Source organism: Ranitomeya imitator, chromosome 1 (genome assembly GCF_032444005.1).
Source record: "Ranitomeya imitator isolate aRanImi1 chromosome 1, aRanImi1.pri, whole genome shotgun sequence".
NCBI classification, from domain to species: domain Eukaryota; kingdom Metazoa; phylum Chordata; class Amphibia; order Anura; family Dendrobatidae; genus Ranitomeya; species Ranitomeya imitator.
The window spans coordinates 434,865,845-434,876,133 of NC_091282.1; the positions used below are offsets into that span (position 1 = coordinate 434,865,845).

The 10,289-nt window shown below is 44.4% G+C and overlaps 1 non-coding gene across 1 annotated transcript; it reads left to right on the forward strand.

Annotated features, from left to right (window-relative positions):
* Window positions 1–8,507: 8,507 nt before the first annotated feature.
* Window positions 8,508–8,580, forward strand: TRNAT-CGU (transfer RNA threonine (anticodon CGU)). The gene has a single exon. It is a non-coding gene; the product is annotated as a tRNA-Thr (tRNA).
* Window positions 8,581–10,289: the final 1,709 nt, after the last annotated feature.

Genomic DNA, 10,289 nt, shown 5'->3' on the forward strand with positions numbered 1-10,289 from the left:
AACGTGTCCTGCAAACGCCATGCAGGCACCTGAACTGAAATTAAAGGGAGCCAGCCCCCACCCCCCCAGGTGTTTCTATGTATAACAGCCACCTTGTACAGCAGTACTGCTGCATTTGTACAAGGAGGCTGACTTTTTCTCCTTGCCCACGGTGAATTAAACACGTACTAAATGTGTCTCATTGAGACCATTCCACTGTCCCTGAGGTGGGACTTTCCTTTCTAATGATACGCAGCACCACCCTTGATAGCGCTGCCCGTCTTTTGACATCATTGGTTGGCTGCCTGTGCCTGTGCGTCCGCCCTGCCCGACACAACCCCCCTCATTGTCTCATATATTTTCACTGCGAGGGTGTGATTGATGGGCATGTGCAGTGCATATGTTCGCCTGTGCTCACTCATCTCCTTCCGCCTTCCTCAGACTGGGCGGCCTCATGGCCGCGGCATGTGATAAGGGATCAGATGAGGCCGCCCAGTCTGAAGCAGGTGTAAGGACATGTGTGAGCGGCAAACATATTTACTGCACAAGGCCATGAATCCCAGCCACGCAGTGTGAATTTTTGAAAACACACTGTCGGTCTGGGATTCATGTCCATCGCTAACCGCAACGGCCGACCTGAAATGAGGTCAGAAGACAGGCAGCACTAACAGCGCATTGCCAAGGGATAACAAGAGCGCAGACTCCTGTACAGCAAATAACAATGCTCAGGAAGCTGCGCCCATGCACCAAGGTGTTATTTGGGACACCTGTGCTGCGTCTCCTTAAAAAGACAAATCACGCCTCCACTACAGTTTGACTGTAGAATGGGCTAAATTGTGTACGTCTTTCATTCAGCGTGTGCAAGTAGACAAATTAATAGAGCAACCTTTCTCTTGTGCAGCATTAATGCTGCACAAGGTGTGGCTCTTGTACTTTGTAACACCTGAGGGGGGGTTAAAGGTTACCTTTGAAATTGGTTCAACTAGGCTTCGGCCTACACTCTGCTCCTCTCCTCCTCCTGCTGACCCTGGGCTCTAACACCACCAGTTTTTGCCCGGACCTGCTAGCTGCACAGAGAAAAGCACCAGCCAATGTGTTAGTGGGGTTCAGCACCGCCAGCTGTTCCCCTGCTGTGTAGCCGGCAACGTGTCCAGCACAAGCCACGCTGGCACAACCGAACAAAAGCTGCCACCAGTGCAGGCTTCGGCCTACACTCTGCTCCTCTCCTCCTCCTGCTGACCCTGGGCTCTAGCACCGCTAGTTTTGGGCCCGGAAGTGCTAGCTGCACAGAGAACAACACCCGCCAATGTGTCAGTGGGGTTCAGCACCGCCAGCTGTTCCCCTGCTGTGTAGCCGGCAACGTGACCTGCAAACGCCACGCAGGCACATGAACTGAAATTGAAGGGAGCCTGCCCCCCACCCCCAGGTGTTTCTATGTATAACAGCCACCTTGTACAGCAGTACTGCTGCATTTGTACAAGGTGGCTGACTTTTTCTCCTTGCCCACGTGGAACTCAACACGTAAAAAATGTGTCTCATTGAGACCATTCCACTGTCCCTGAGGTGTGACTTTCCTTTCTAATGATACGCAGCACCCCCCTTGGTAGCGCTTCCCGTCTTCTGACATCATTGGTTGACTGGCTGCACCTGTGCATCCGCCCTGCTCGACACAACGCCCCTCGGTGTCTTACTTATTTTGACAGCGAGGGTGTGATTGATGGGCATGTGCAATGCATATGTTCGCCTGTCTTCACTAATCTCCTTCCGCCTTCTTCAGACTGGGCGGCCTCATGGCCAAGGCATGCGATAAGGGATCAGCTGAGGCCGCCCAGTCTGAAGCAGGTGTAAGGACATGTGTGAGCGGCGAGCATATTTACTGCACAAGGCCATGAATCCCATCCCCGCAGTGTGATTTTTTGAAAACACACTGTGTGTCTGGGATTTATGTCCATCGCTAACCGCACCGGCCAACATGAAATGAGGTCATAAGACGGGCAGCGCTAACAGGGCATTGCCAAGGGATAACACAAGAGCGCAGTCTCCTGTACAGCAAATAACAACGCTCAGGAAGCTGCGCCAAGCACCAAGGCGTTATTTGGGACACCTGTGCTGTGTCTCCTTAAAAATACAAGTCACGCCTCCACTACAGTTTGACTGTAGAATGGGCTAAATTGTGTACGTCTTTCATTCAGCGTGTGCAAGTAGACAAATTAATAGAGCAACCTTTCACTTGTGCAGCATTAATGCTGCACAAGGTGTGGCTCTTGTACTTTGTAACACCTGAGGGGGGGTTAAAGGTTACCTTTGAAATTGGTTCAACTAGGCTTCGGCCTACACTCTGCTCCTCTCCTCCTCCTGCTGACCCTGGGCTCTAACACCACCAGTTTTTGCCCGGAACTGCTAGCTGCACAGAGAAAAACACACGCCAATGTGTCAGTGGGGTTCAGCACCGCCAGCTGTTCCCCTGCTGTGTAGTCGGCAATGTGTCCAGCACAAGCCACGCTGGCACAACCGAACAAAAGCTGCCACCAGTGCAGGCTTCGGCCTACACTCTGCTCCTCTCCTCCTCCTGCTGACCCTGGGCTCTAACACCGCCAGTGTTTGCCCGGACCAGCTAGCTGCACAGAGAAAAACACCAGCCAATGTGTTAGTGGGGTTCAGCACCGCCAGCTGTTCCCCTGCTGTGTAGTCGGCAACGTGTCCAGCACAAGCCACGCTGGCACAACAGACCAAAAGCTGCCACCAGTGCAGGCTTCGGCCTACACTCTGCTCCTCTCCTCCTCCTGCTGACCCTGGGCTCTATCACCGCCAGTTTTTGCCCGGACCTGCTAGCTGCACAGAGAAAAACCCCAGCCAATGTGTTAGTGGGGTTCAGCACCGCCAGCTGTTCCCCTGCTGTGTAGCCAGCAATGTGACCTGCAAACGCCACGCAGGCACCTGAACTGAAATTAAAGGGACCCTGACCCCCACCCCCAGGTGTTTCTATGTATAACAGCCACCTTGTACAACAGTACTGCTGCATTTGTACAAGGTGGCTGACTTTTTCTCCTTTCCCACGTTGAATTTAACACGTACAAAATGTGTCTCATTACAGACCATTACAATGTCCCTGAGGTGTGACTTCCCTTTTTAATGACACGCAGCACCCCCCCTTGGTAGCACTGCCCGTCTTCTGACATCATTGGTTGGCTGGCTGCGCCTGTGCGTTCGCCCTGCCTGAAGCAACGCTCCTCGTTGTCTTACTTATTTTGACTGCGAGGGTGTGATTGATGGGCACGAGCAGTGCATATCTTCGCCTGTCTTTACTCATCTCCTTCCGCCTTCTTCAGACTGTGCGGCCTCATGGCCGCGGCATGCGAGAACGGATCAGATGAGGCCACCCAGTCTGATGCAGGTGTAAGGACATGAGTGACAGGCGAAAAAATTTACTGCGCAAGGTCACGAATCCCAGCCCCGTAGTGTGACTTAAAGAAAATACACTGCGGCTCTGGGTTTCATGGCCATCGCTAACCGCACCGGCCAACATGAAATGAGGTGAGAAGACAGGCAGCGCTTACAGCGCATGGCCAAGGGATAACAAGAGCGCAGACCCCTGTACAGCAAATAACAACGCTCAGGAATCTGCGCCCAGCACCTAGGTGTAAATTTTGACACCTGTGCTGCGTCTCCTTAAAAAGACAAGTCACGCCTCCTCTACTGTTTGACAGTATAATGGGCTAAATAGTGTACGTGTTTTATTCAGCGTGTGCAAGGCGCAAAATTAATAGAGCAACCTTTTACTTGTGCAGCATTAATGCTGCACAAGGTGTGGCTCTTGTACCTTGCAACACCTGAGGGGGGGTTAAAGGTTACCTTTGAAATTGGTTCTATTAGGCTTCGGCCTACACTCCGCTCCTCTCCTCCTCCTGCTGCCCCTGGGCTATAACACCGCCAGTTGTAGCCTGGAAGTGCTAGCTGCACAGAGAAAAACACCAGCCAATGTGTTAGTGGGGTTCAGCACCGCCAGCTGGTCCCCTGCTGTGTAGTCGGCAACGTGTCCAGCACAAGCCACGCTGGCACAACTGACCAAAAGCTGCCACCAGTGCAGGCTTCGGCCTACACTCTGCTCCCCTCCTCCTCCTGCTGACCCTGGGCTCAAACACCACCAGTTTTTGCTCGGACATGCTAGCTGCACAGAGAAGAACACCAGCCAATGTGTTATTGGGGATCAGCACCGCCAGCTGTTCCCCTGCTGTGTAGCCGGCAACGTGACCTGCAAACGCCACGCAGGCACATGAACTGAAATTGAAGGGAGCCTGCCCCCCACCCCCAGGTGTTTCTATGTATAACAGCCACCTTGTACAGCAGTACTGCTGCATTTGTACAAGGTGGCTGACTTTTTCTCCTTGCCCACGTGGAACTCAACACGTAAAAAATGTGTCTCATTGAGACCATTCCACTGTCCCTGAGGTGTGACTTTCCTTTCTAATGATACGCAGCACCCCCCTTGGTAGCGCTTCCCGTCTTTTGACATCATTGGTTAGCTGTCTGCGCCTGAGCGTCCGCCCTGCTAGAAACAACGCCCCTCGGTGTCTTATTTATTTTGTCAGCGAGGGTGTGGTTTATGGGCACGAGCAGTGCATATGTTCGCCTGTCGTCACTCATCTCCTTCCGCCTTCTTCAGACTGTGCGGCCTCATGGCCAAGGCATGCGAGAAGGGATCAGCAGAGGCCGCCCAGTCTGAAGCAGGTGTAAGGATGTGTGTGAGCGGCGAAAATATTTACTGCTCAAGGCCACGAATCCCAGCACCGCAGTGTGACTTTATGAAAAGGCACTGTGGGTCGGGGACTTATGTCCATCGTTAACCGCACCGGCCAACATGAAATGATGTCATAAGACGGGCAGCGCTAACAGGGCATTGCCAAGGGATAACACAAGAGTGCAGACTCCTGTACAGCAAATAACAACGCTCAGGAAGCTGCGCCAAGCACCAAGGCGTTATTTGGGACACCTGTGCTGCGTCTCCTTAAAAATACAAGTCACGCCTCCACTACAGTTTGACTGTAGAATGGGCTAAATTGTGTACGTCTTTCATTCAGCGTGTGCAAGTAGACAAATTAATAGAGCAACCTTTCACTTGTGCAGCATTATCCTCTGTACTATTGTACAGTATCCTCTGTACTCTTGTTAGCACGCTGTTTGCGCTTACGTGCGGCATCGGCGTCTTTTTGCTCTGCATTATTAGTATACTTTCTATCAGACCTAATCTTACGTGAGCCATCAGCAGCTTTGGGCTCTGTGTCATTAGTATCCTTACTATTAGAGCTCATGTTGGCTAAGCTAAACAGCTTTAAGCGTGGTGGTGGCAAACAACAGGTTAATAAGAGGCAGTGTCAGGTAGTAGGAAAATAGCCAGTTAATAATAGGCAATAGTTCTTTGCAGGAATGCAGATATTAATAAATAGGCAGTTTATATTGCAGAGAAATTGCTGGGCAATAATGGACAATGTCCTTATGTGGCAAATAATAGAGCAATATACCCAATGTGGCAAAGAAGAGGTTAATAAACGGCAGTCTCTCAGTATAACAGTCAGTGAATAATAGGCAGTATATGGAGAAAACACCAAACAAAAGTTCAAGATTGGTGTGAAAATGTCACTGAACCACTTCACAACTAAATATATATAGTTTTGGTAAATGGTATTATCATTTTTTTGACGAAATTCGGCAGGAGCTTGAAGAGCAACGTCACTGGGCCCGCCTCCACGCAGTAGAAACTTGCTGTGAGGTAAAAATTCAAAAATCACACCAAAATGGCGGGCGGAGTGTGTCACAGTACAGCACGTTTCTGATTGGTCGCTTGCAGCAGGCGGCAACCAATCAGACACTGGACACTGTTGACGTCACTTATCTCCGGACATTAGCTCCGGACATTAGCTCCGGACAAAGCCACGGAAGTTGGCACAAATTGCAGGAAGTAGTATTCTAGGCAATTAATCTCCGGACATTAGCTCCGGACATTAGCTCCGGACATTAGCTCCGGACAAAGCCACGGAAGTTGGCACAAATTACAGGAAGTAGTATTCTAGGCAATTATATATTAGATAGGAAGAATAATAATAGTTGAATAAAATGAATATGAAGAATGTAATAAAAAAAAAATAGGTAGAAGATGAAGAAGAAGATGAATAAGGTGAAGAAGAAGTTGATGTCAAAGATGCTGATGATGACGAAGATGAAAGTGTGGGAAAAGTAAAAAAAAAATAAGGGGAAGGGCGTGGAATAGTGAAACATCAATATCTAACAAAATAAAAAAAAATTTACATACTCAATATCTTTGTCACTCCGAACGTCTTTAAAAAAAAAAAAAAATCATGCTATTCTATTTGATTGGGCTAAACCTCTATGCCTTTAATGTCTCCGCCACCTCCCCAAATACATCCTGCATTATTCTTAGTTGTTTTCCTTCATGTAGAATGATCCTACAAGGAAAGAAAGGGTTTATTTTAATTCCGATATTTTGGTCCCATTGACTTGCATTGGGATCGGGTATCGGTATCGGCGATATCCGATATTTTTTGAATATCGGCCGATCCAATCCGATACCGATACTTTCCGATATCGGAAGGTATCGCTCAACACTACTTAAGAGTGAAAATCTCATTGCAAACTCTGCAAAAAATCCCCAGGAAACACATCACGAACATAAAAACTCTTCCCTGAAGTACCTAATAAAGTGGTGTTTTCCTAAGTGGTTTCTGCTTGCAAAACTCATTGTTTTTAAATGCCTTAATAACATTTCATCTGCAAATAACCTAAAGATTCACGCTGAGGTTTTTTCAGGAACTTTTGATCAAAACTTTTCCAAACACCACTAGGAGTTCAAAAAACACAAGTTTTGTTTGAAGTGTTGGACTGCGCACACACTCAGTTTTTTAATGAATTTTTGGAACAGGAACTGGTATGTGCATATGACGGCTTTTAAACTCAGTACAACTTGATGAGTTTTTCACGCAGAAGACTTTTCAAGAAATTTAGGACATTTCTTCCCCTGAATCGTCTTTTGTGTCATCTTTTTGGTTGTTTCCTGGACAATTTTGAGACAGCTTTTTTGAAAGCTTTTCCCATTGTTTCGGTGAAGTCTTTTTTTCTGGTAGCATTTTTCACTCCATTTAAACATGAAGAAACAGTTAGCTCTTTTAAGCCAAATCAATGGCAAAACACTCAAAAAAAAAGTCTTGTTGCAAGTCCAGGCATGCATTAAGCTTTTCCACTGATTTGTATTGTAAAATACACAGCATGCTCCTGGTGGAAAACGCTAAAAGAATGGACATGTGACTTCTTTTAACCGCTTGGCATTTTTAGAAACCTGAAGTGGTCAAAAAACATTTAAAAACCTCAACATAGACAGAGCAAGTCAGTTTTACATAGAATTTCTTATGTTCATTCTTTTGAGCAATGTTTGATAGGGTTTTCAAATGATTCCAATGGCGGAAGCCACCTGAAAAAAGACGTCATGTGCACATAGCCACCTAGTTGAAACTGAGTGGAAACTCTACAAATGCACCTGCAAATCTCATAGCTCCTCAAAAATTTGGAGTTTCTGCCCAGATTCTGCTCTGAAAACTCAGCTAAAAACCTCTGTGTGCACAGTCTTGTAGAGTTTCTGCCCTGAAAATGCAGGAAAAATAGAACTTAGTGTGAACACACACTCATAGCTATTTTGAGTGATTTATTCCACTTCAGGGTTTGAAAAATGCCAGGTGAAAATAAAAGGGGATATTGCATCTTTGAAGCAGATCCTGATGGAATTTGCTCTAAAGTAGACACTGTAAATCAAAAGGCTGCAAAGAAAAAGCTTTAGAAAAAATCTCTTCAAAAACACTTCAAGAACTCTTAAAAAGTGCTTTAGGAGCCACTTTATAAAGCTAAAACTCCTTTAAATGCTCCCCATTGAAAGGGTGTTTTTGCTTTAAAAAGTCTTCTTTTTTGAATGCCTCAATAAATCTCCATCTGCATATATCCTAATACTGACACAAAAAAAATTCAGATATCATTCTTAAATTTGGCACAATTGAAAATATAAATGAAAATCATGGCCAGAGATCTAATGCTATGTGGAGACAAAGACTTTAGAGCAGATTTGCTTTCGTAAAAAGTTTCCACTTGAAAAACTCATCTTTTTTGAATGGTTCCATAAAACTCCATTTGCACATAGAATAATACTGACCTAAAAAAATTTATGAAATCATTTTTAAATTTGGTACAATTGAAAATATAAATAAATCATCATGCTTCTCTTTACATTTTTTTTTTTACCAAGCCTTATCTTACAATCATTGCTTGTATGGGTTGTAAGTTTTCATATGCATTTCAAGTTGATATTTTTCCCATGTCAATGTCAAATTGGTACCTAAAGAAAAATCTTTGTACAGTTTCTTTGCATTTCTCCCATGTAGCATAGTAAATGATCCTTAGGAGGTACTGAGCATACCCAAACCTCTAACAGACTAATCCCTACATTGCTTGAGAAATTGTTGCTTTTCAATGGCTTCATAGCTCAGAGGTTAGAGCACTGGTCTCGTAAACCAGGGGTCGTGAGTTCGACTCTCACTGAAGCCTTACAAACTCTTTGGCTCTCATATAAAACTTGCTTATCTGTTTGGTACGTGATATAAAGTTGGTGCTATTCAATATTGACTTTATGTGAAGTTACGACATCCTTTTCAAAAGTTCTTGAAAAGACCTTGATCATATATGACATTCGGGTAACATGTTTGTCAGATTCCTTAATTATGCTACCTCTAGCAGAGCTTTAGGAGTCTAATGACCCTTCTTCATCAATTCTTGATGTGTGATTTTGTAATATAAAGAATTACATATTTTATTTAAGTAAGCAGTAGAATTCTCTTCTTTGCCAGTCCATGCGATTTGATTTTTTTGCACATCAGATTGCCAATAAACAGGTTGTCAGTTATAGAACTGAAGCTTCAGAATGTTTGCAACTCATGCTTTTGCATTGCAAGAGCAGTTGTTGGTTTGTTGGTGATGGGACATTACGTTAAGAGTGTGATTTCAAACTAAAAATGAAAGGACTTGTGTTGTTAATGCAACTGAATGGCTATTGCACTGTTCGAAATAGATATCAAAAGATGGGGCTAAGTTTTGCTGGCTTCATAGCTCAGTGGTTAGAGAACTGGTCTTGTAAACTGGCCTTGTAAAGTTCAATTCTCACTGGAGCCTTTGTGTTATTTTGAAACTAAGTAGTTCAACCCCTTAGTGACAGAGCCAATTTGGTAGTTAATGACCGAGCCAATTTTTGCAATTCTGACCACTGTCACTTTATGAGGTTATAACTCTGGAACGCTTCAACGGATCCCGCTGATTCTGAAATTGTTTTTTCGTGACATATTGTACTTCATGATAGTGGTAACATTTCTTCGATATTACTTGCAATTATTTATGAAAAAAATGGAAATATGGCGAAAATTTTTAAAATTTTGCAATTTTCAAACTTTGTATTTTTATGCCCTTAAATCAGAGAGATATGTCATGAAAAATAGTTAATAAATAACATTTCCCACATGTCTACTTTACATCAGCACAATTTTGGAAACAAAATTTTTTTTGTTAAAGAGCTATAAGGGTTAAAAGTTGACCAGCAATTTCTCATTTTTACAACACCATTTTTTTTTAGGGACCGCATCACATTTGAACTCATTTTGATGGGTCTATATGATAGAAAATAATGAAGTGTGACACCATTCTAAAAACTACACCCCTCAAGGTTCTCAAATCCACATTCAAGAAGTTTATTAACCCTTTACGTGCTTCACAGGAACTGAAACAATGTGGAAGGAAAAAATGAACATTTAACTTTTTTTGCAAACATCTTAATTCAGAACCTTTTTTTTTATTTTCCCAAGTGTAAAAACAGAAATGTAACCATAAATTTTGTTACACAATTTCTCCTGAATACGCCAATACCCCATATGTGCGGGTAAAGCACTGTTTGGGCGCACCGCAGAGCTTGGAATTGAAGGAGCGCCGTTTGACTTTTTCAATGCAAAATTGGCTGGAATTGAGATCGGACGCCATGTCACGTTTAGAGAGCCCCTGATGTGCCTAAACAGTGGAAATTCCCCACAAGTGACACCATTTTGGAAACTAGACCCCTTAAGGAACGTATCTAGATGTGTGGTGAGCAACTTTGAATCCCCAAGTGCTTCACAGAAGTTTATAACCTAGAGCCGTGAAAATAAAAAATCGCTTTTGTTAACACAAAAATGATCTTTTCGCCCACAAATTCTTATTTTCACAAAAGTAACAGG